The sequence below is a fragment of the Lissotriton helveticus genome, chromosome 3_1 (assembly GCF_964261635.1).
Source record: "Lissotriton helveticus chromosome 3_1, aLisHel1.1, whole genome shotgun sequence".
NCBI lineage: Eukaryota > Metazoa > Chordata > Amphibia > Caudata > Salamandridae > Lissotriton > Lissotriton helveticus.
Genome location: NC_136061.1, coordinates 407,667,809 through 407,693,863, shown reverse-complemented (window position 1 = coordinate 407,693,863; position 26,055 = coordinate 407,667,809). Strand labels below are relative to the sequence as shown.

The window sequence follows — 26,055 nt, the reverse complement described above, 5'->3', positions numbered from 1 at the left end:
GCCCTGTTCATTTAAAGTACAAGGCGCCTATATGAAACACCACCACTTCTATTAATTTGCATGCATTGCTTCAATCTCATTTTGAAAGGTTATTAGCTATGCAATTGCCATACTATTGGTGATTTGGTGATCAATTATATTTCTTTGCCTAAAGGGCACCCCAAAATAAGAATGATTTAGGGTGATTAGAAAATAAAAATAAGAAAAATAAAAAATAAAAATAGGAAGAGAGGGATTGCCTCCTTCCTCTCCCCTGCACAACAGCAACTGTCACCCGTAGAAGTGAACACCTCCCATGTCTTAACAACACAGAATGCAGGCCGTCTAGACGTACGTACAGGTCTCTTAGACAGCACACTCCTCCCTCTATACAAAAGAGCGAGCAAAAGAAAATTATTCTGATAAAGAAAACAACTTATATGAACTAATGACAGTTAGCAACCCGTAATATGTTTACTATCACAAACATTGTTACCCACCACTCCATATATGACACTAAGTAAGGTATCTACTAACAGCAGAGGGTTTTGGCCCTTAATCAGTACGGCTGAGCCCAATAATCGTAGACAACAACAGAATGTCAATACTGATATCCTTCGAGTCAAATATTTATAAAGATAGCACATAGAACAACTCAATGTGATCCCCAAAAATTCTTTAACTTTGACAATTTATTTTTCTTTTTACGAAATTATTTTCTTTTTTTCAATTCATGTATCAAAAAATTCTAATTTTTACAAACCTTATAACAGCATCATAATATTGCGGTGGCCAAGTAATTTTGTAAGGAAATGCACAACATGCGTGCCTACAAAATGACACTAGCATTTTTTATTTTATTTACCTGGCTAGATGGGTAAATAAAAAATGATTAGTGCAAAAGCGTTTCTTTTTTTTAAGCATGGGTGGTGTGGGGCAACACAGAGGGAAGCAGGTGGGGGAAGAAACACTGAGGGCGGATGGGATAGAAGTAAAACGAAGGAGGGGCGTGGGGGAGAACAAGCAGACAATAGAGCAACGTGGCAGCCAGGTTAAGAGCAAATGGGCGAGAAAGCAAAACAAAGGCAGAAGTAAGCAAGGGCAAATGCAACATGAAGGGGGCAGGAGAGAAGCACCAGAGTGACAGAGAGCAACAGGGAGTACGGCTGGTGAGAGAAATACATGAGGGAGAGATGGTTAACACAAACACACTTAATTCAAAAGAAACACGCATTTGCAATGCAATCGGTCTCGCATTTACAAGAGTTAGAGCTATTGGCATTGTAAATGACAATGCCTTTTATGTCTGTGTTGTTTTAAAAACAGATAAATAAAAGGCATTGTAATTTACAATACCAATAGCTTAAACTCTGGCAAATACGAGACCTATTGCATTGCAAATGCCAGCGCCTGTGCTACCATTTTTTATTATAAAATAGCGTTAGGAGAGAGTGTGTTGCAGGCAAGGCAAAGCTATTTGAGAAAATAGAGCTCGGAGGCTGTAATTAAAGCCTACCGTGACAACACACGTAAAGGGGTTGTCGGCATGGGAGGTGACAAAATGAGACAAGGCGGTACTAATGAGGGACTACCGAGCCTATTGACCAATGTACAGCCACAGTTTACAGTGGATAATGACAAGCGAATGAAAAATATGGGCGGAGAGTGGGCGGAGCTTCAAGTCCATACTCTGATACAGCATGCCTTGCAGTGCAGCGCATGCGCTGCCCAGGCTTGACCTAAAAAGTAGGGTTGAACAGCAAGCAGTGGAAGGGCACAACTAATGCATTCATGCGACAGAGGTGGACAAACAAGAGAAAGGAAAGCCCACATAATCTAACTAATAAAAAACAAGCAAATAAAAGGGAAAGACAGACAAACCAAGGGTAAGCAATGGGCAGACTCTAAGTCCACTGTAAGCTAACAATAGGGCTTTCGCCAACAGTTGACTTGCGCTGACTGGTATGAGAGACCTAAAAAGCAAAAGAGGGTGGGCATGGACGGTTTCAATCAGTGAAAATCGCAATATGCTTGGAGAAGGTAGTCATCTCATCTTGCACTGGGCTGAGAAGTACAGGAACAAGGGGTGGCAGGCATTGAAGCATTCAAAATTACCAGTAAATAGTAGTCATTTTTTCTATCTCAATTCAAGTAGTTTAGATGGGAAAATGATCTGAAAAGATTCAGTCTAGTTGCATACATGGCTATTGTGTTTGCTGAAGCTGAAGAAGGTGTTCTACCCTTTTCAGTTACATGGACCTGATCCTTCAGCCTTGTGCTGGCTAATATTTTAGTTAATGCTGCTGAGATGGCACTTGCTGATTCAAGCACACCTGAGCGCCTGTTGAAGCTACCAACCAAAATTAAATTCTGCTGCCAATTTGACATGTCCCTCCATGAATGTTGTGATTTTATCAAGTAATGTATGAGGGAAGATAGCTATTGGCGTGGCTCGTGCGTATTGATTCCTGTCAATGGAATAATAGCTGCCTTTTCTTTCAGCAGCATGCACTACTATCCATTGCATCCTGCCTAAGCTCCAGGTATACAAGGAAACGTCTACACAGTGGGCAATTATGGTTTAGAGATTTTTGCTTCTGAAGCAGTGTATCTCATTGTAAATCGAACGCAAAACAGGACTTTTTATAGCAGCGATGGAAGTGCAATAAACAAGCACGAGAACTGTGATGCTGCATGCAATAGGGGAAAGGTCAGTGAGCGAGCGAGGAGGCGGGGTCAAAGGTGCGGCTAGAAATACTAAATATTCTGTACATTGTTTTGGCCTTGCACCTTCAGATAGTAACATATATAATAACACACAACTTTAATAAAAAATAAATAAAGTTAAAGTTAGTCAGTGGGAAATGCACTACGGTATATTATGAAACCTCTATCAGTTAATGCACTGCAGAGGGCTGGGTGTAACCAGAGACCCACAGAATTAAACCCTGGTTGGTGCAGTGAAGAATAGTGATTAGTATTTTTAGTTTTACGAGGTCCGAGCACGTGACAGGAAGCATTATGTACGTCATTAAACTTGCACTACACACAATATAAGATAGACTGCTACAAAATGCACACAAATGTTTAAGATAAAATGGTGCTTCAAAAATATAGATTTTAATAATACCCAGACTGTACGTAATGCAATTTTAATATATAACTGTTTCTTAACAGCATGCACTTCACAGCTCAGCTGGTAACTTCCTTGCACTACCACTCAAAAAGAATAAGTGTTTGCCATCACAAACCTTCAAGTGATTCCATCAATTAAAGCCAGTCCCCGCTCCTAAGCAGCTTTTACATTTGCAGATTACTCAGTTGTGCATGTTTGCATTTCTTACAGGCAAGTAGACACTCTGGCAAGAAGGCTTGTTTATTGTTTAACTGTCTGCCCGCCTTCTGTTTCACAGCACAGGACTCTCCCAGAATGACACTTCAGCTGATGCATCTAGCCCTTTCTATGCTGATGACGGACCCGCTCCGTCATCAGCAACGGTGGCGCTGTGCTGATGACGGAGCGGTTCCGTCATGGCCCGCCCGACGCGCCTGCGCGGCGCGTTCTATTGAGCGGGCGGGGCCATGACGGAACCGGTCCGTCATGAGCACAGCGCAACCGCGGCTGGTGACGGAGCGGTTCTGTCACCAGCATGCGGCCGCCACGCGGCCCCCCCACCCCCTTAGCGCTGCGGCGGAATAGCCGCTGCAGCGATGCGCTTAAACTGTAAGAACTAACTGTCCCGGGACGGTTATCTATTCATAGAAAGTAGGCAAACATTTTTCATAAATTAAAAATTATGAGCACGTGGTGCCCTCCAATCCCACCCACTTCAAACTCTGTTTTATAGCAGATTTGATTCTTGCTAATAAATTATGTCAGCCTCCGCGAGCCTTTTCCAGGTTTTCGGTCATGTAACAGCTCTTTAACATAAGAAGGTGTGCCAGTTCAAGATGCTGACACACGCTTACAAAGCCCTACACAACGAAGGACCAGCATACCTCGAACAAACACCTGACCATCCACCAACTGCTAAGACACCTCTGATCTGCCTCCCTCAACCCCGGAAACACTCCCAGGGTTCGCTGAACCAAGAGTGGAGGGCGCTCTTTTTCGCACCTGGCGGCCAGGACATGGAACAACCTTCCCCTACATTTCAGGACAGACCCCTCACTCCAGCAATTCAGGAAAGAACTCAAGACCTTATTGTTCGATTGAAGACCACCACGCAGCAGCCAACTTCTCCAGCGCCTCAAGAACCTCACGGGTGATTTGTTGCGCTTTATAAATGTTGATTGATTGATATTAATGTCTTAACTAATATCCCTTAGGATTGACTAGGGCCTTCTGGAATGGAGACCCCGCTTCCTAATTTCGAAGGTATGTGAGTTTTTTTGTTGTTGTTTTTTTTAAAGGATGGTGTCTGGGAGTGACAGTCTGATGCGAGCAGTGGGAGATGCCGAGATCCCCTCTCCCTTCCCTGGAGCTGTACTTTCCTCTCCGCTTCGTCCAAACTACAGCACGAGTCGAACGCCGCTCACAGGGCTTTGGGGGCAGGTCGCCCCCTTTAACCTGCCTTCTATTTATTTTTAGGGAATGAATAACACCTGTGGTCCAGTGATTGGACTTACTCTCCGCCCTCTTTCACCAAACAAGGGGTCAATTTAAGACACACTGCATCCGTTCTGATTGATGTGCGACCACCTTCCTCATGGAGGCCGCCAAGTGTCCAGAACATCGCGGAATCCGGACAAGCTTCAATATTCGGTTTTATGCCGACTCATTCCAATTCTTTCAGCTCTGCCTCCCATCGCCCAGCTCATCCTTTCTCTTTTGATGGTCTCAGATAACACCTCGGGAGCGCTAGTCCTTCCAGTTTGGGGTTAACTTGTGGAAGAACGAGTTATTCTTGAAGCGTGCCACGCAAAAGAACAATGTATGCTTTGAGTATGTTCTGATGTGGCTCGGGACATCCTCTTACTAGGAGAAATCCTTATGCGCAGCTGCAGATACCATGTCAAAAGTGTACATTAAATGTAATGCAAACATTAAAATGCACGGGCCGTCAGTTCTGCCTTCTGTCTTAGTTTTCCTTCCTGTTTAGTTTGACACAAAGCAGTAATCTTAAACTCTGTTGTTGCTTTACACTAGAATTACAACTTTTGTTTTCCACCAGTTCTTCTAAATTCTGCTTTTGTCTCCACCGCTCGGGCTGCTACGTGTCTCCTGGCGTCGCCTCCCCTTAGTGTTCAGCCTGTTCTCCTTAGCTGTTTCTAGGCCTCCATGGCCTGCAGCCAGAGGAAAGTGAAAGTGACGCCATTCTGAGTAAATCCCCTGGTCGGATCCAGGGACAACTTCTGAATATCTTCTATGGGGAATTCCCGGGAAGCGCTGTTTCCGTTCCCTGGCGTGCGATGCACGAGGCATTAGATCTCTTGTGCAGCTCTAGGCCGAGAGCTTACCAGACCGCACGGCACCGGCATCGTAAGCAGAACGGTCACGGGGTGACGAGCTGCATCACATGTCCTGGCACAGAGACCGAGCACTGTGGATACTGCACATCCCACCGCCCTGCAAGCGTGCTGCACGAATCCCGTCTTTATGCTGTGCTGCACGGGGAGAGGGGGGTTCAGTGTTGGTGTGGCACAAGCTTTTTTTTTGGGGGGGGGGGCTCCTCCCGCTATCACCTGTCGTCTCGGGGCGGCAACAACAAGCCTCTCCCGCTCCTCATAAAGAAAATGCTCGCCAGCACCCCCCACCCCTTTCACTGCCGGAACGCAGTAACAGCCACGGGAGCCTATAGGGCTAGCTACGCCAATTTCTGCAAGCATGCTACACGGGTCCTGTCTTATGTCAATTAGTGGTTCACAATGAAGGTTTTCTCTGGCATTCTTGTGGCACACTACCACAAGCGTAAAAAAAACCGACACAAATGACTTTTATGAATGTTAAATTATGAAACGCACAGATAAAATTATAACACAACTGTCTAAGCTAAGAATATAAAACAAACTGGAGGAGAAGTAAGGAAAGTATCAATACCGGGGTCACAAAGTCAACAAGCAGAGACCAGAAAACTAACAGCAGCGCAGATTCGCCATAAAATGACGCTGAAGCCTAGACAGGACTGCTGCAGCCCCCCACCTCTCTTACAGCATGCCGGGTTCTGTCACGAGGAGAGGAGCTGTTGGTCTGATTCGGTTGTCTCTTCCTCAGCTGCACACGTCGTATCCGTGAATATTAAGGGTGTATCTGGCACTCGTGAAATGTGCTAGCTGGAGCTAGGCAGGCTGCTCACCAGTGTGACCTCCGTACACACGCCCGCCCTGCCCACCGGTGGCCGCTTCCCTCACTGCCCAGAAGGGCCAGCTCTAGACTGTGCCCTGCTCATCCTGCCCATCACTCCCTCCTGCTTCGAGCAGCGCCCACAAGTGCACTCAGTCTGCCCGGCAGTCCCAACTCGTGACCCGCCCACCCGGTCATGCCCTGAAACTCACAACAGGAACCAGCCACTCTCACTTCCACAGGAGTCCGCTGTTCCCACGCGCCAGCTCTTGCGTGGGCACACCGCGATTACCCACGTGTCTGCCTGATAACACGTGAGCATGGGAGGACTGACTGTCCTCAAGCTTGCTTTAGGTTGGACAACCAGTGCCTACTTCGGACACTCATCAGCGCCACTTACAGACAGTGACGACCATTAGTGCTCTGCCCACCATTTATTTACTTCTTGCTAACTCCAGGGCAGCACAACTGCCACGAATGCCACCGGAAGTCATGAATGCGTCCTTGTGTAATGTAGCTGGTGCTCATGCACAGCGCTCTTCTACCCGCAGGTCTAGTTTGCGCTATATCAAACTGCAAGACAATAAAATAATAATAAACTATTTTAACACAAGTAAATCCGACCTGTGCCCGCTGGGAACACAGGCCACAATATTCCGGTTAATACTGGCAGGCCGCCCACGTGCTTGTACGAGGGTGTGAACTAAAGCTCTCTAACAGAAGTCATAACTCCGATAAGACCTTGGCTGCCTGCCTGCGAGTGGAAGTTGCACAAACCTGCACAAGGACAATTAGGAACAACACGATTTTGAGGTGGGAGTGGTAACAAGCTTCCAGTCCTTCACTCAAATGCCCTTGTATGTTCTTTTTCTCAGTGTGACCCACGGTGGAGCGACAGCAGGCCCCTCCATCCAGGCTGTGCGTCGTGAACTTACGATGGGGGCTGCAACAGATTCCAATCAGGGAGAAAATGTTTTTTTTTACCTGTATCCGCGTGGGAGAGGCGCCACTGCCCACCGTCCACCCTCCTGTAAAGGTCTGTTCCGTTCCCCTTAACTGGGGTGCTTTGACTCCGCCATCTTAGGGACACATGCAAAGTGCTTGCATCAAGTGTGACACGAGGGAGACAGAGAGAGAAGAAAGAGGTTAATGTGGGGGAGGCTGCGTGTGCACGTATTCAAGCGTGTATATAGGTTTCTTCTGTGTGAATGGGCCTATCAGTTGTGGAGTAAACCGGAGCGGACATCTGTACTTTGCACAATGTGTCAATACCCGACGACGTGATCTGTCTGACATACCACTGACAGACCAAATCTGCCCCACCCAGCCCCCAGCCCCTCCTGGACACTAGAGACTAGGGGTGGAAGAGCTAGCAAGTCATTTCCCTGCCGGAGTGAAACCTATCCACTCCTCCCCCCAGTAGTCTTACATCCCTATTCCATTTGGAACAGTCAGCAGTAGCTTGCTCCACTAGCTACTGGGCCCTCCGGTGACCCCTGCCAGTGCCTGCATGCTGATTCACATGTATCTCTGCCATCGAAAAAGGCGTGGGTCCCGTGCTCACTGCGTCACTGGATTCAAGCTAGCCTGGCTGATATGGGGAGATACCCCGAAACCGGTCCCAGGATGCTGGTTTCCGGTCCAGGGAGGACCTGGCCTGGCAGTTCGGGCTGGACTGTTCCCACGAGGAACAGGGTCAAGACTGATTTGCATATGGCCATATGAGTGAGTGAGTGAGATCAACGAAATCACATGTCCTAGATATCTCCGTTTGTTGCACCTGACAGATGAGACTAATGTTCCTCCAGCACCCGAAAAGAGGGCACAGTAAGGATGCTGAGATGGCCATGCCTCGCATTTATAATATCCGACACACTGGTGGAGGGTGGTCTAGGGGTGGGTTGGGGTTCTTTTCATGTATTTGTCTTTGTTAAGCAGGCTGCATTGCAAACCTTCCTTTTTGGCCGCCGCCTATGAAGAAACCAGCATAAGCAAGGGGCAATGGGAGCCTACGGCTATTGTGCCCTACACGCCCTGCTTTTATAACAGAACTTTGTGGTTCAATTGTTATTCGCACGGGAGGCGTTGATAATTGCTATGTAATGCTTGTGTATGTTCTTAAAACCAATAAAATAAATGTAAACAAAAAACAAACAGATGCAAAAAGCCAGTTGTGCTTTTTTTAAAGAAAACTTGAATAGAAATGTGTGAATTAGGTCTTTTGCCATGTTAGAAATGTTTGGCTATTAGTGTTTAACTAACCTCCGATTAGGATTCCTCAGCTCTAAATCATGGGACGTGTTGGGTACACAGCCCCTCCCCCCTACAGTGCCCACTTTCCAGGAATCTAGCATGAAAGCTGCTGCTATCGGCATGATGTTCACAAGCTTCTCTCCGACAGAACACTAGGAGAAGGCCCCGTGAGTTATACAGGTATGCTGGAACAGGGATGGGCTGTTTCCAAACAAGAGGCAAGGACAGAGGAACGGAGCATACTAAATGGGAGTGTTCGGGTGATTATGAGGTAATACGAAATAGTAAATTATATTTTTTAGAACTGAAAAAAACAGGTTACAAACAGTATTTCTGAAGCTTCATGTTATCTCTTCTTTAGCTGGGGAGCCTGAAAATAAACAAAACAAGGCACTTCGATAACATCAGAGCTTTACGGGACAAATACGGGCGCTCCCTTTACGGAGATTAGGGTAATTACGGTGAGCATGCTGGCCACGTCCAAGATCCAAAATGGAGCGGGCAGAATCAGGACAACTATTTTAGGGCTAATGTGTGGTTGCACCTGATGTGAGAGGGGTAAAGTCTTTGTGTTCCTTGTGTGCCGGTTACATGAATGGCACTAGGCAGATCCTGGCGACCGCAGTACCTCTGGCGTGTTTGTTGATGAGCAGGTGCAGCAGCCTCCCATGGTGGTGATTAGAGATGGAGCTGCCCCTTGCTAGGACTCAGCCTGTAGATTTGCGAGACGCTCTTTAAAGCATTCACCTGGGCATCGGAGTAGCCATGGTGGAGGGGAGGGAGGGAGGGAGGGAGGAGATCTGCGAATGCTGAGGGAGGAAGCGTTGCCGCCTGATTGTGAAGCTGTTCGTGCACGGAGTAGCCATGGTGAAGGGGAGTTAGGAGATCTGCGAATGCTGTGGGAGGAAGTGTTGCTGCCCGATTGGGCAGCTGTTCGTGCACTAAGCAAAAAAAAACTGAAACCAGCCCTGCCATTGATGAAATGCGTTTTTGGCCCTACTTACCATGCCCCTTGTTTTTTAGAGAACTCCCCACTGCCCTCAGGATATGGGTCACAAATGCAGCACAGTTCGTTCTTTTGAGAAAATACAGTTTTCCGGGGACTCGGCGTCCAGCTTCTGTGCCGGCCACCCGAGATGAGAGGGCACCTCTAGTGCGCAAGATCAGTGCTGTGTGTTTACACACTGAACAAACCCGGTAGTGGTGCGTGCGCTTGTGTCTGCCGCTGCAGGAGAAGATTGCCATCTGTTTCCAATTAACGGCACAATAATTGGAAACAGATGGCGCTGATGCTCGCTCCCTAGGCCAGAAAACAAAGAAGGCGGGACATGCACCCGCCTTGGGCCAATTGCGTGCTGTCTTTCTTAGAAAGACGCATGCAAAGCCCATTAGCAAGTGATTAAAAAAGCACACGTACGAACGTGTGTTTGGAGTTTAAAAGCCCTTACTAAATGCTTCACAGAGCAACGCATGTGCGCTGGCTCAGGCAAGACCTAAAAACAGGGGGCCTTATTTATTCCCCAACTGTTTTGACTAAACCGTTGATGCTATTGCATCAGGCAGTGCACTAGACAACTCTGGTAGCTAACCAGAATCTAATAAGGCTGGCAACAAGATCCTTCTAATCTAAGCAATAAACTGCTGTACCGGGGAGATAATGCAATCAAAGGAGAAAGATACAGCTGGACTTAGTGCAGAAAACCCAGAAGAAAGACTGTGCTCGAGCAATTACAATGCAATGGAAAACTAATCAACGCAATACACAACACAGAATTCCACATGTCCTGTGCTTAATTTGAGTTGATGGTTGATGGGGGGCACCGCACTCATTTTTAGGTCTCGCCTGTCGATGCGCATGCGCATCGAGCAAGCGAGAGTATTGGGACTTATCCACTCTTTATCCACACTGCAAGGAATCGTGGCGATTCCTTGCAGTGCCCGTGACTTTTAAGCTCAATGCGCATGCGCATTGAGCTTAAAAGCGCGTGCACGTCCGTCTTTGTTTACCCGCTCCGCCCCCTCCCCGCCGTCTCGCATTTCCCCTGCCGCATCAAAGGCTTTCACGGCCGGCCGGCCATGCTTTCAGTTTCACGACCGGCCGGCCGTGTCAATTACATTACAAAGCCCGCTCTCCCTGCTCCGCCCCCTGCTCCGGCCGAGACGCATTTCTCCTCCCTCCTCCCCCCATTCACGTTTATTCTACTTCTTATCTGGCCTGGAAAGCCTCGACAATGCTTTTTCTTTCTCTCTACTCAGTTCCTTCTTCTCCTCATTTAATTCCTCTTTCTTTTGCTTCATTTCAGCTCACCTTGTTTTACCTCCCCCTCCCCTCTGCCCTGCGCTTCCCCTCTCGCCTCTGCTTCATGTCTCCTTGGCTTCTCCTTTTCTCTATTATCCTTTTGCTTCCACCATATCTCTCCTGTGCTTCCTCCCTCTTCTTGCTTACCCCGTGCCTCGCGTCACAGGTTTTCCTTCTTTTTTCCCGCCTTTCTCCCTCTCCTCGCTCACTCCATAGATGATGCCGGCGCCTGTGCTCAGCACAGAAACAATTATATGGTCTAAGACTCAGTTTAATAGCGTGCCTCCCGCGAGTGCCCCCCCCCTGCAGCAATCAGTGTCTAATCCGCCATCACTGCTGACAGACGCAGGCCCTCGTGCTCCGCTCCGGTGCTGGCTTCCCGAATCCTCTCAGCGGGTCCCAAATCCCGACATGCTCGGGTTGAGTTGCCTGCAGTGCAGTGCTCTGCTCCTGTACGGTGGAAATGATTTACCATTGTCTCTGTATAATCCGGATTTATTTGCTCTCGTGTTCCCTTCGAGGGTGCTGTGACATTTGGCGAGATCCCACGGGATTTCCCTCTCGACTTCGAAAGTTAAGTAAAAGGTATAGTTATTAAGATACTCCCCTGAAATGACAGAGCCAATGGTTGGAGCTACAGAGACTCTTTCGGGCTAAGAAGGCGCCTGGAAGCCCACGGCACAGAGACATGGCACAGCAGAGCTGCCGGCCAGTCCTTCAGGCTCACCGGGCATGTGAGTAAATGTAATATCGATTTATCATACAGAACACAGCAGACTAAAAGTGTCCAGCTCTTAAATAATAGGTGTTATTACTGCCCAAATCAATTGTACCCATTATATCGACCTCTGAAGCCTGGAAGGCTGAGTCAATCCCGCTGGGATGGGAACTGTAAATGCTCAGTGGACACAGATGTAGCATCTAGGCGCCCAAAACTACTGTAGTGTTTTAATAGTGGATACACTTTTTAATTAAGTGTACTGTGCTGAACCCAACCGTGGTAAATTGCTTAAAATCACGGTTCCTCTATTAGTATAAAGTGTTTTAATAATACACGCAAGGCCTGCCTATGAAACCATTTGTGCGGGGCAAAGTCCCTTTATCTTCAAGGGTCCATTCTAAATTATGTGCGGTTGTCAAGGGACCAGACTTACTTAAAGGCAAACATGGAGCTAAGAACCAAAAAATGAACAACATTGTGTACAACTCATCAAACTAAAAAGGCCTTAATGTGCTACTGGCTGCTAGCAGCAAACTTACTGAGAATTCGAGCAGAATGGGATTTTATTTGACTTCAATATAGGCGTGTTAGTTGTTGGCGCTGATTTGCCGGAGATCGGTCGTTTGATCAGGTTTGTGACAAATGCTTGTTAGTGGATAACTGGACTGTTCCCTCCGTTTTAAGATTGGTAAATGAAAGGATTCTTAGGACCAAGATGCCAGTACCCTCGGCAGCTGGTTAAGTGTGACTCGTTGATGTACTGTCACTATTATTTCTGATGATGTCCTTTGGTGTCAGTCTATGGACCCAGTAGGGAGGCAAGTAGGAATCTATTTAGTTGTCAGTTTTATTTTTTATTCAGGGTTGTTTTCTGGGCGATTTCGACCGGGGTTTTACAAAATTGTTACAGGGCATTAACTTTTCTAGATTTTGAAAGTTGGCCGTTTTCACCAATTGCCGGGTTTGTTCAGCATTGCATAGTGACTGTTGGTATGTAATGTTTAAGAGTGAGGTTTAGAATATGCCAATTGCAAAGTTTGGAACTTTCTGTTTGGGCACACCCCTCACCCTCAAACCCTCACCCTCACTCACCCACCCTCAACCCCTCACCCTCACTCACTCACCCTCAACCCCTCACCCTCACTCACTCACCCTCACTCACCCTCAACCCCTCCCCCTCGACCCCTCCCCCTCAACCCCTCACCCTCACCCTCACTCACCCTCAACCCCTCACTCACCCTCAACCCCTCACCTTCAACCCCTCACCCTCAACCCCTCACTCACCCTCACTCTCACTCATCCTCACTCACCCTCAACCCCTCACTCTCACTCATCCTCACTCACCCTCAACCCCTCACCCTCCCTCACCCTCAACCCCTCACCCTCACTCACTCACCCTCAATCCCTCACCCTCAACCCCTCACTAACCCTCACTCTCACTCATCCTCACTCAACCACCCTCCACCTCACTCACCCTCAACCCCTCACCCTCAACCCCTCACCCTCACTCACTCACCCTCAACCCCTCACCCTCAAACCCTCACCCTCACTCACCCACCCTCAACCCCTCACCCTCAACCCCTCCCCCTCGACCCCTCCCCCTCACTCACTCACCCTCACTCACCCTCAACCCCTCCCCCTCGACCCCTCCCCCTCAACCCCTCACTCACCCTCAACCCCTCACTCACCCTCAACCCCTCACCCACCCTCAACCCCTCCCCCTCAACCCCTCACTCACCCTCAACCCCTCACCCTCACTCACCCTCAACCCCTCACCCTCACTCACTCACCCTCAACTCCTCACCCTCAACTCCTCACCCTCAACTCCTCACCCTCAACTCCTCACCCTCAACCCCTCACCCTCAACCCCTCACCCTCACTCACTCACCCTCAACCCCTCACTCACCCTCACTCACCCTCACTCTCACTCACCCTCACTCACCCTCACTCACCCTCCCTCACTCACCCTCCCTCACTCACCCTCCCTCACTCACCCTCCCTCACTCACCCTCCCTCACCCTCACTCACCCTCAACCCCTCACTCACCCTCACTCACCCTCACTCATCCTCACTCACCCTCAACCCCTCACCCTCACCCACCCTCAACCCCTCACCCTAACTCACACTCACCCTCACTCACCCTCACCCTCACTCACCCTCACTCTCACTCACCCTCAACCCCTCACTCACCCTCAACCCCTCACTCACCCTCACTCACCCTCACTCACCCTCAACCCCTCACTCACCCTCACTCATCCTCACTCACCCTCAACCCCTCACCCTCACCCACCCTCAACCCCTCACCCTAACTCACACTCACCCTCACTCACCCTCACCCTCACTCACCCTCACTCTCACTCACCCTCAACCCCTCACTCACCCTCAACCCCTCACTCACCCTCACTCACCCTCACCCACCCTCACCCTCACTCACCCTCAACCCCTCACCCTCACACAGTGCAATAGGTATCGGAGCATTTGAGTTAGAGCTTTTAGAATTGTTTATGGCTTTTTTTATTTGTAATTCTTTAGCATTGGCTACAGGAAACAAAAATGCTAAAGATTTACAAAAAAAAACCATAAACAATTCTAAAAGCACTAACTCTAATGCTGCGAGACCTATTGCATTTCCAATGCTTGTTTAGACTGCCAATCATTTTTCCTCATCTGACATTTCCCAAGAGCAAGAGCGGAAAACACACGAGGGAAACACACAAACGGGAAAGACGGAGGAAGAGAAAGATAAAAAATCTGCCATCAAGAGAGAAAGCAGGAACCTGTCAGAGTGAGATAAAGGTGCATTTAGTTTCTGGTGAATTAAAGAGGTCTCCGGTTGATTCAGGTCTACTCTGCCTTGGTGTTCGGCGCTGATACATCTAATAGCTGCGACCATGGGCTTTTGGGCAACTTAATATTTTACAAATTAAGCACTGCGTATGCCCCTATGAAGGATATAGAGGATGGCTTTAGAGCGATCACCTGCGAAGGTCACAATCCCTGAGCTGTGTCTCTTGCTCTCAGTTTAGGGGAATCTATGTGCCTGTCTGTGTGTGCTTATCTCTCGATCTGTCTGTATATAGTGCTTATCCACGCCTGTCTCGACATTAGAAGTGAGAAAACCAACAAACGAATGAGGAGAGCCAAGCTAAGGGTCTGGCTTGGCCCTAGGAGCCTGTGCACGAGTCATGACAAAGATTGCCTGGCAAATCATGTAACAAAAATAACAATACCATAAGGTCTCTTAAATTTCCAAAAATATATGCAGAAGCGTGTATTCTTATATAGGATTATGCACTTGGTGGCATTTATTAAAAAGTGAAGTTTTTGATCTTTGAAACATTCCTGCACCCTCCCCACCATCACGATAACGCCATTAGTGAATTAAGAGGCAAGTCGGTTGTCCGCTCTACACTATGTCTTCTTTATTCCTTATTATAGATGGAGCAACGCAATATAAACAACTACATTAAACACAAAATAAGTTTTTAAACAACGCACATCGCCAACTCGTGTATTTCAGGGCGCTCTGATAAGCAACAAGGAGGCACCGTGAAATAAGATATCCAGATACTCGCAAGAGTCTTGTCCGCGCTATATAAAACCTTCAAATAAATAAACCGTGATCGCATGATCTGCCCAAGCAAGGAAGACAGACCCATCCCAGGTCTTCCAGTTTCTGATTGCACAATTCAGCCACCAGGTGATACGGTATCTCTTTCTCTTTCTTCCCCGTGCTTACATCAAAGCTAATGGTTGTCTTGAATTCCTGGCGCATGGGGTTAGCGCGTGGGCGACAGGCGGAAACCACGTGGAGGCTCGGCTCGCTTTGGGTTCTAATGTTCAATAGGACCTCGAGCTGAACCCGAGCCAGACATCTGGATCAAGCCTCTGGTTCGACCCCCATCTAGAGCGCGTTTCTCTCGCTGAGAGAATAAAGATCTTGAGGCACGCAGACAGTGTGAGGAAATTGTTTTATGCACTTAAGAAGGTTGCCAAACCCGTACTCTGCCCCATGCGCTAACGCCTGTCCTCCCCGAGGCTGTGCCGCTCACAGGAAAAGGGCGCTGAACGCGTGCCATATGTTTCTGTATCACTGAAATACAAAAGTGATGTAAAAAATATAGGATTATGACTATCCACTCTCGGCTGCAGTTTCGACCCCGCCCACTGCGCACGTTCATACTTTGACAAACTCGTTGAGAACAGAATTTGGTACTCACTTTCGCACTACGTTCACCAGGACGCTACAGTCCGCCTGCAGCCACGTAGCAGATGCGGACACCGAGGAGCCGGGCGCGCCGCCGCTGGTCTGGCAGCGGAGACCACGAGACTGCCGCAGGACTTACAGAAACGAAAGCGGCGACAGTGCGTCTCATTCCGAGCGAGGCCGGATCCCGCGCGCGATGCCCTTTAAAGATTGCTGCTCACGGGTCTTTCCAGACCGAGCCGTGCCGAGGGGGTGCCCCGCAGCCACTTACTGTCGCTGCCCCTGAAGGGTGATGCCTGGCAGTCGAAACGTTCCCTGGACTGAAACGACGCCTTTCGCACGCCCCCTCACACATACACGTACTCAAGAGGCGGAGGAGGGACTCTGACCGCTAGTAAAGTAAAAGCACGGAGCTGGGGCAGGCAATGGAGAATGAGCGCTCTTTCGTATGGGACTTCATTCATTTTTTTGAGGCATGGGGAAATGAGGTAATTTGCCTAGAATCACAGGATGTTGGCCGACGGTGAGACTGACCGGACTCCCCAGATCCCAAGTCGTCAACTCTGCCAGTTATGCCACATCCTTCTCAGGGAAGTCACAAATGCACGCACTTCTGTAAAACACTGGGATTGCCAGGGGCGACCATGCTTACAGCACGGAAGCGGTGCGGACACTTCAGTAAGTTAACTCGAAAGGTTAAAGCGCCTGCTGCACAGATATGCGCACTGTAGAACCTACGTGTTGGGATGTTAAACTCAATGCGGACGTTGGATTTTGAAGTCGTTTATCTTGTGTTCTTCTTTTCCATTACAGGACCAGTGACGCTACAGTTAAGGCGAGTGATTCAAAATCGAGGTCACGGCTACGACCTTGGTGCACTGCACGTTTGTCATTCGAGCACACAAAACCGGGGCAGTTAGGTATTGCTACATAAAATGCCCGTGGTGACCTAGCAACAGGCCTTGGCTTAATGGCGGTGCTTTCCAGACTTTGGAACTCAAACTCGCCTCAAAAACTTGCACGAGTGGCACTGCCACCTCTTGATAAAGGTTCAATGGCTAAGCTGTTTCCCACGGGAACATTTTACTTAAATGTACCTTGTGCAGAAAGACGCATAGTAAAAAAACAACAAAAAAAACGCATAAGGCATTGCGAAAGAGAAATGAGGGAAGTCGATGTTGTAAGTGAAACACGCCTTTTAATTCTTAACATTGCACTGTAGGAACAGAATCTGAATAAATAAATGGCCAGCCAAAGAAAAACAAGCATTTGCAATGCAATAGGTCTCGCAGTTACGGGAGTTTAAGCTATTGGCATTGTAAGGGGACTACTAAAGGAGCACACCAGGCAAGGCGCGTTGCGGCGAAAGGCAGACAGTGGCAGAGTCTGCTGGGACCTGCTCTAATCGCGGCAATATCTACTGGGCAGCTCTGGATTGCGCTGATTGTCTTTTTTAACAAAAGTGTTGGGAAACTGCACCATTTTGATTGTTGTACTCACTTCAGCCCCGGTCCGTCACGGCGTTCTCAGTGCCGTTTGAACGGAGGGCAGGGAAGGCAGGAGTAGTGCTTCCAGTCTCCATGCACAGGGCCCAGTCAGCGGTCTCGTTGGAGGTGGGAGGGGACTACTAAAGGAGCATGTTGGGAAGGACGCACAGCGGCCCAGCGCTTCGGCGCGCCAAAGGCAAGCCCGTCTGCGCCCGTCCACGTCTGGGTGATGCCAGACGCCAGGTATGCTGATGGTTTGAAATCAGGGGTGCCGGCCTATACTAGGGAGCACCTGCTGACCATTGGTCAGCAGACTAACTCTTGCTGCTTGCGCCTGGGAGAGGGAATGGAAGGACCTTTTTGTTGCCGCAATTGTGGCTTTGACTCATGCCCCCCATGCCCTTCACCGACCCCGCCCCTAAAAAGCCCATCCCGAGAATCCTACTCCTTAATGTCCGCTCCCTGGTCAAACACTATATGGAGATTCATGACCTCATTGAAGATGAAGCGCCTGATGTGTTTTTTTGTAACAGAATCCTGGCTAACCGACGATACTGTGGCTGAGCCTGGCTTCGCACTCCCCCCAGGGTACAGCATCCTGACTCTAAATAGGGAGACTAGAGTTGGGGGCATAGCTGTTATCTTTAGGTCCAGGTTCCCCTGTTCATTTGTCAGGGAGGACGTAGCCGGGTGCGAATGCGCTCGCTTCGTCTTCACCGCGAGCACACACTTTTCCTTCACTGGTCTTTTAGTCTATCGCCACCCAGGTCCGGCTGTAGAATTTAAATTAGCGATTGTCGAGGCCGTGAGCGCCCAAGCTTTGACTTCATCTAATTTCACTCTCATCGGGGACCTTCATTTACATTTCGATCGCCCTTCAGACCCAGAAATCGGGAGCTTACTCGCCGACCTCGCTGCTTGTCAATTGAGTCAGCTGGTGGTGGGTGCTACTCACACTGCTGGACACCTATTGGGCCCGGTCTTCTCTAATATTCCCTTGCTCACAGCCAAGGCGCCCAGCCCAGTATGTAGGTCAGATCACCTCCTAGTGTCCCTTTCCCTTCCGCTTCCTGACACATTTCCCAGAGGTAACCTTAAGTCCACTCTCAGACGCTGCTGGCACAAACTCAGGTTGGAGGAACTACTTGCCATCTTAGAGGCTTGTCCCCCGACGTTAGGCACTGACCCGGAACAATCGTATGAAGCACTTTGCAACTGGCTTTTACATGCTTTAGATACCTTGATTCCGGCAAAGCAATCTATCGGTCGCTGCTCTAGCTCCAACTCCTGGTAAACGACTCTCTTGCTGCCATGCGAAGTACCTGTAAAAAATTTGAACGGGCTTGGAGAAAGAATTATGAACAGGGGGCGATAAAGCTGTATCAGGATGAGATCAAATGCTACCACAAGGCCGTACATCTGGCACGTGCAGCTCACCTTACCAATGAGATCAAGTCCAGAAAAAACCCTGCTAGATGCATTTTTAAAATACTGAATGATTTCAAAAACAGGAAAAATCCCCTACTCATACTTTCACGTCAGGTCAGCAATGTGAGGAACTGGAAAAAAAAATTGTCCAGAAAGTGGAAGCCATTTACAGATCTTTCCCCAGTTGCCCCATGGACCCGGTAGCCCCTGATGCACCTCTTCCTGCTGCCACTTTGACAGCTATACCATCTATTACTCAGGACGAGCTTCTCGCTCTAAGTATGAAGGCCAAATCAGTGTCCCCATTAGCCCCTATGCGGCCGGCTCAATTTAAAGAACGCCTTCCGGTCCTTCTTGCACCCCTAGGCCAAATGATCAATTCTTCTTTCACCTCGGCTGTGGTGCCATTGGCATGGAAGCTAGCAAGGGTGGTCCCCCTGTTGAAAAAACTCTCCCTGGACCCTACTAAGCCTGAAAACTTTCGACCAATATCCCTTCTGCAATGGGTCGCCAAAGTTGCGGAGGCCCACACTAATGACATCCTTTCAGGCTTCCTGAACAGTAATAGTATTTTTGACTACTCTCAGACGGGCTTCCGCCCCGGCCATAGCACCGAGATCTCACTTCTGGCGGTATGCGAACATCTGCGGACCATCATGAATGAGGGACAGACTGCGGCGCTGATTCTGCTCGATCTCAGCGCCGCGTTCGATACTGTCATTCATCAGATCCTCCTGCGTCGCCTAGAGGAAGCGGGGCTAGTTGGTCTGGCCCTGGATTGGTTTCGTTCTTTTCTTTCTGACAGGGCGTTCCAAGTTTTTGTCAAAAAGAGGGAGGAGAGGTGATCATTCGATCAATGGACACTAATTACCACTCAGATTGGTGGAAGGTCCAGTCACAGCGTGTGCCCGTATCTGAGAATACAACAAAAAGGAGTTGCCGGACTGTTCCTATGTGTGACTAAGGGAAGATCTAACTGGCGTGACCAAAGGTGTAAGAGTAACACCCTAGGGCATCCATTTTGTTGGATGGATTTGCCTCACACACCCAGAAGGGTGTCATGCTTCATCATCGGCGGTTGCTCCTCGTCGGGGAGGCGGTGCAATCCCCGACGGGCTCACCTCAAAGAGGGGCTCTTTGGCGGAGATCTTTTTCCAACAGCCTTATGGTGAGGTGTGGGTGTGTGGGCAGGATGGTGTGTGGTAGTGAAAAGGGATGTTAAAATGTAGCTAAGGGTACCGGAATTAACTTTATTCTGGGGGTCCCCTGGCTGCAATTAAAAACAGGGGGCTAGCTCACTAGGTGTCAACGAGTAAGGTCAGGTGACCCTAGATGGGGCTAGGGGTGAAGATGGTCGACATGTTTCTCGCACTGAGTAATAGTTACCCGCGATTCATCAGGACCTATAAAAAGGTGAACAACAACATGCTGGTGTCATGTGTGAAGTGGTGTGTGTATTACCTCTGTGGGACATCAAGAAATTCTCAAAGGAGAAAGTCTATCCATACCTAAGGGATGACTATGTGCCCCCAGGGACAAACTACAATTCAGACTCCAGTACTAATTCTTCCAGAAGGGGCTCCAATAGTGGCTCTGATAGCAGTGGAGATAATAGTGCAGCACAGATGCCACCAAGGACCAGAAGAGGAAGGGGACGTGGACAGCAAAACTACCCTAACTATCCAAACCAAGGACCACTCACAGGGCCCCCTCCCTTCTGGCAATATCCACAATTCCCCCACTTTCAACCCCAGTTTGCCCCCCAATATCCTCCATTTTACCCCCCTCAAAACCCGACACACCCTCCTTTTTTAGGCAGAGGTTGGGGCAGAGGGCGAGGGCGAAAAAGAGGGAACGCACCGGACAAGAGGGTACAGTGGGAGGAAGCCCGCCCACAAGGGATGGACACGAGGAGCACGAGCCGGTCAGGACCACAATGAGCCTGGTGGTCAATCTCTCTGACCGTCTCCTCACACAGAAAGAGGAGGATGTCCTACAAAAAGGTTTAGGCTTTGTACCGACACCCAAAACTGACCAATTCCAAGAAACTAGGGAACTGAAATCATTTTTCAGAAAAATTAGGTTGAAAACCTTCTTTGAAGGTAAGCCCTGTGAACCCTCAGATGATTCTGGACTACATAATCCATCTACATTTACACCGCACAATGGAATGGTCCCCCATGAGGTCCTCACATTTGAACAAGCGGTATTGAAAGACATTTCTAAATTGAACCGATGATGAAGCATGACACCCTTCTGGGTGTGTGAGGCAAATCCATCCAACAAAATGGATGCCCTAGGGTGTTACTCTTACACCTTTGGTCACGCCAGTTAGATCTTCCCTTAGTCACACATAGGAACAGTCCGGCAACTCCTTTTTGTTGTATTCTCAGGGCGTTCCAAGTCACAGCTCTCCCCTTCCTCTCCCATGTCCATTCTAGCAAGCAGGGGGTTCCTCAGGGTTCAGCATTAAGTCCTTGCCTATTCAATCTCTACGTCCAGCCCTGGCGAGAGTAGCGCACAACCATGGCCTGACCCTGGTTTCTTATACGGATGACACGCAACTGGTGGTGGCCCTCTCAGATGGCCTTGACTTGGGACCCACGCAGTTTCGAACTGGGCTTGAGGCGATCGCACGTTGGAAGACTGCCAATTGCCTTCAACTTAATGCCAGCAAATCAGAAGTGCTGCTGGTGGGGAAAAATAAAGAGTACTGGAGTACTCAGTGGTGGCCTACATCCATTGGCAGCGCCCCAACTCCCAAGTCAGTGGTAAAGAACCTAGGGATCTGGCTCAACTCTACCCTTGGGTTCCAGGAGCACACCAAAAAAGTAGCGGGCACCTGCTTCGGACTCTTACGGGGTCCGAGGCCTATTTTGGGGTTCTTTGATCCTGCCACATGCCAACTGACCATTCAGGCGATTATTCTGTCGCAAATAGACTACGCCAATTCATTGATGCTAGGCGCCAATAAGGCGGAGGTGAACCGCCTGCAGCGAGTCCAAAATGCTGCCGCACGTGTCCTGCTCAGTCTCCCTGGAACCTGTTCTACGTTGGGCACCGTGAGGCGCCTTCACTGGCTACCTGTTCCTAAAAGGATTGCATTTAAAGCACTTTGTCTTCCCTTTAAAATCCTTAAACTCTCGCCCCCCGAGATTCTATCCAACTTTCGATCCCTTACGTCCCCAAGCGTCAGTTACGCTCTGCTGAGCATCTGTTGGCTGTGGTTCCCCGGGTAAAACGTACTAGAGCCGGGGGCCGGTCTTTCCGCTATCTGGCCGCTAAGCTGTGGAATTCTCTTCCCGCTCAGACCCGTCGCTTGGGTGGCCTACTTTCTTTCCGCAAGGCCATTAAAACCTATTTGTTCCCTGCGGGCTAGTCCTGCTGCCTTTCTGATCCCGCTTTAAGCGCCGGGACGCCCCTTTGCTGGGGCAGCTGCACGCTTTATAAAATTACACAATAACAATAACAATGAATGACAGTGCCTTTTATTTATGCTAAAAAAACAAAAACAAAAATAAAAGGCATGGTTATTTGGAATGTCAATAGCTCAAACTATCGTAAATGCGAGACCTATTGCATTGCAAATGCTTGTTTAGCAGTGAGATTAGTGTTTTGTCTCCTTGCCTTAGTTTCATTTTCGATAAGGACCTTGAGGTCACTGGGGCCACGTCTGAACTCTAGGGTATTCATCTATTTAAGGTACCTTATTTTCTTGGCAGTTGATCACCAACTATGTTGTTAAAGATGTTTTCAAGATGGCTGCCCTCTATCTTTTTAAATATCACCAGTCCTCTAATTCCTTCCACCTCCTAATAGGTTTCTATTTACATCGGAACCATACCCGGCGAATCTCGGCATGGCAACTGATTAGGACGCGATACAGGTTTGTTTGTTCACAGTGGTTAGACACATTTGTTAAATTTACAATGTAGTTTTGAACACTCAGAATTATGTTTCACTTGACGCTCACCTCTGTTTGATTTTGAAGACATGCAATTATCACTGGGAAATCATTGTGGGCACCTTTGGGCTGCATTATAATTTTCTCTCGGATATGCTTAAAGTTCGCTGATTTACTTGAGCACCTCAACGTTCCTTACATGCTCAGGTGATCGAGTGACAGTTTAAAAGTATGTCGGACTAAACCCTCTGGGGCGTTTGATCATGCGTATCCTCGCGGTCCCATAATACCATTGGGTTCAATAGTTGCTGCATGCCCTTTACTCCAGGCACCACAGGTATTGCCAGTGGGAGCCTGCAACAGATGTTTTTGTGACCGGCCATATAAAATTTAAAACCTAGGGGCCCATTAGGATGGCAGGCGGCCTTTGCCCACCCGCCATCCTGTCGGTGAAAGGGACCACCCGCCATAAGGGCGGGGGTCCCGTAGGCAGCATTAGGATGCGCCTGCCACAGTGGCGGGCGCATCCTGCATTCCTACCATTGTGGCGGGCGGTGCACTCAGCACCGCCCGCCACAATGGCAGGAAGGCACCATGTGCACCCCCCACCTCCCCGGAGTCCCTGGGGGCCCGCAACGGCCCCCTGCAGGGAGTCTCCGCATGCCTTTCTGTGGCGGCAAAGGCATTGTTTAAAGCCCATGCTAATATGGATGGCGGTGTCTGATAGACACCGCCACCATATAAACAATTTTCCGACCCGGTCCGGTGGACGGTCTTTCCGTCCGCCGCTGACCCCCCAGCCATACTAATATGGCGGGGCGTAATTCCGGAGCGGATGGCGGGCGGATTGCCCCCGCCAGGCCGGCGGTGACCACCGCTGGCCTGGCAGGGGCAATCCGCCCGCCATCCTAATGGGCCCCCAAGTGTTTTGATGACTACCCCAGCCTGGCACCCAGCCTACCTCCGCACCAGACGCTGCCTGCCAGCTTTCAGCCTCTGCATCTCTGAGCGAGATGATCTGGAGCCGATGGGGGGAGGGAGAGAAAATGAAAGCGCGTCATGCGCACACTGTAACAAGACGGAAGAGACGCGAGATGCCGGCGGACGCACGCGTACACATCTCCTGTCGTAGTAGCGATCGGGAGAGTGTCGACTGAATGCAGCGCACAGAAGAATGGGGAGGTGCAGTCATGGTAAGCAGCAACGAGGCTTGGCCCGAGGGAGGTGGCAACAGGAGCACGCCGATGCGCATTTTAAAATGGTGTTGGTGTTGTGCGAGAGCACGTGCATATCTCCTGTCCTGCGTGTGCGTTGACTAGAGGGAGGGGCAGTGTGGCATTGCTCCGTGGACATTTAGCATAAATTGTAGGAGGGTTCTGAAATACAGAGTTTAGGGGCAGATGAGTGATGAGGGATGTTGTTAGCTTACACTGCCTTTGCTCGCGCAGCATGTTGATGATAGCATGGCACTATTGGGGGGGGTTGCTTGTGGGCGTTTGAAGTTTGCAGTTAGAGTACTAGAGTGTTGGTGGCTCAACAAAGATGAGGTTGTTAAAAAGTCAGATACACTTTAGGAGAGGAACATGGAGTAGAAGGGAGGGGGGCATGCAGAAGAGTCTTACAGCAGTCGTATGTTAAAAGAAACGCTGATCTAGACAAACCTGGGCGAAAATGTTGTGGTCTAAAGGCCTGAAAGTGTCACAGCAGCCAAAGCTCGACAAGTATACGGTACCGAAGCAGCTGGGCCCAGAACCTAGTGATAAGGGGAGGCAGACGACCAGCCTGGAGGGGGAGGCACAGGGCTCAACACTAAAGGACGTCATTGACGCCATTTCTGGAGAGCGCTCATCCCTGGAACAAAGGATACATACTATCACGTCTGAAGTGACACTGATCAGGGCTGATCTGACTAAAATAGGGGAGAATGTGAAACAAAAGGCAATAGTCACCTCTAGTCTGATGGGAGACTCTACGCAAATGCAGCAGGACAATAAAGACGTACAAGCTTTCCGTAAGTTCGCAGAGGATAAACTTGATGACAATGAAGGTCGTACAAGGCGGGATAACGTAAGGATCATTAGCCTGCTGGAGATGGCAGTGGGCTCTGCTGCGGATCTCTTTGTGGAGGAACTCATTAAACTCCTTCAGCCTGAGGGGTTGAAAAAATGTTCGTGGTAGAAAAAATGCATAGAGTCCCTGGAGGACGGCCAAAACCAGGAGCCCCTCCCCGTCCAATTTTGGAGAGACTTGAATTTCAGGGATAGAGAGGTTATTCTCCAGGCCTCTGGGGTGGCCCCCCTCTGAGGTACGAGAACTCAGAGAGCTCCTTTTTTCCGGATTTTACCTTAAATGTTCAGTGCCACCGACGGTCATTTCTGGAGGTGAAAAAGAAGCTTTGAGACAAGGGACTCAAGTATGCTATGCTACTCCCGGCCCGACTCCGCGTCGAAGCAGACGACAGGGTACGTTTTTTGATGCCCCTGAGGCGGCTGCAGATTAGCTGGAGGGTAGGAGAGGAGCAGGTGAACACAACGCTCGCTAAGTAACAGACTTAGACGATACAACAGTTATTTCTGTATGGAGGAGACACAGAGCCAGGAATCAGCCCTGAACGCTTAATCAAGCAACGAGTTGGAACAAACTGGGGCAGAATGTCTATGGCAGACAATGGTTTGGACAACAACGTTGAATGTCTATTGTATCTTTGCAGGTGCTATGTTGCCACCCTCCCCCCGACAGGGCACAATGTTTTCCCTTGGAAGGGGTTGGGAAGGCGGAGTTACCACCCCCCCCAGTATATTCTACTTTTAGTACAAGTTAGAGGGACAGGCACTGTGCATAGTTTGATTCATGGGCAATTCTAGGCCCAGAGTGCAGGGGAGCAGGGAGGAGGGTAGTTGGGGTTGGGTTGTGTGTTATGTTAACTCAGAGAAAGCGACATTGAAGATTGCTGGGAAAGGGATGGGATTCGAACATCATGACTGCACAAATGGGGACACAAGGGGATAAGGGCTTTAAGCTCCTAAATTGAAATGTGAACGGACTAGGGGACAAGTTAAAATGCAGTATTGTATTGCAATTTGTTAAGCTGCCCCAGGTGTGATGCTCCCTCGGGGGACGCACTTAGTTGGCAACTCCTGTAAAGCCATGAGTAGGTGGGGCTACCGAATGGCAGCGCATTCTGGTTTTAGCACGGGCTCCAGGGGTGTGGGCATAATGTTGAAAAACTCCTTCCCGCTGTCAATTCAACACATTTGGACAGATGAGAAGTGTAGATATGTAGTGATTTCCGGGTAGCGGGAAGGGTAGACGCTAACGTTAGTATCAGTATATGTCCCACAGCGGCTACAGGGACAAACCTTCCAGGATCTAGGTAGAGCCTTATTTGATATTTATTTATTTGTATAGCGCTGAATCACCCATGAGGGTATCTCGGCGCTTCAGACGGAAAAGCATCAGAATTCAGGGACAAATTTTTTTTTAGAAGAGGTGGG

General features: G+C 49.2%; 1 protein-coding gene across 7 annotated transcripts in view; it reads right to left on the bottom strand.

Moving 5' to 3' along the window:
- The window catches only part of CFLAR (CASP8 and FADD like apoptosis regulator), a 384,910-nt gene that overhangs the window by 235,965 nt on the left and 122,890 nt on the right, over positions 1 to 26,055 (bottom strand). For 2 of the 7 annotated variants that reach the window (XR_013608637.1, XM_078680199.1), the window contains exon 1: positions 15,756 to 16,068. The exons of 2 other annotated variants lie outside the window; for them this stretch is intronic. The gene's annotated coding sequence lies outside the window, so the exon portion shown is untranslated. Of the gene's footprint in view, positions 1 to 15,718; positions 16,072 to 26,055 lie in introns of those variants that run through there. 3 more of the 7 variants (XM_078680201.1, XM_078680200.1, XM_078680197.1) reach the window with 3 other exon arrangements.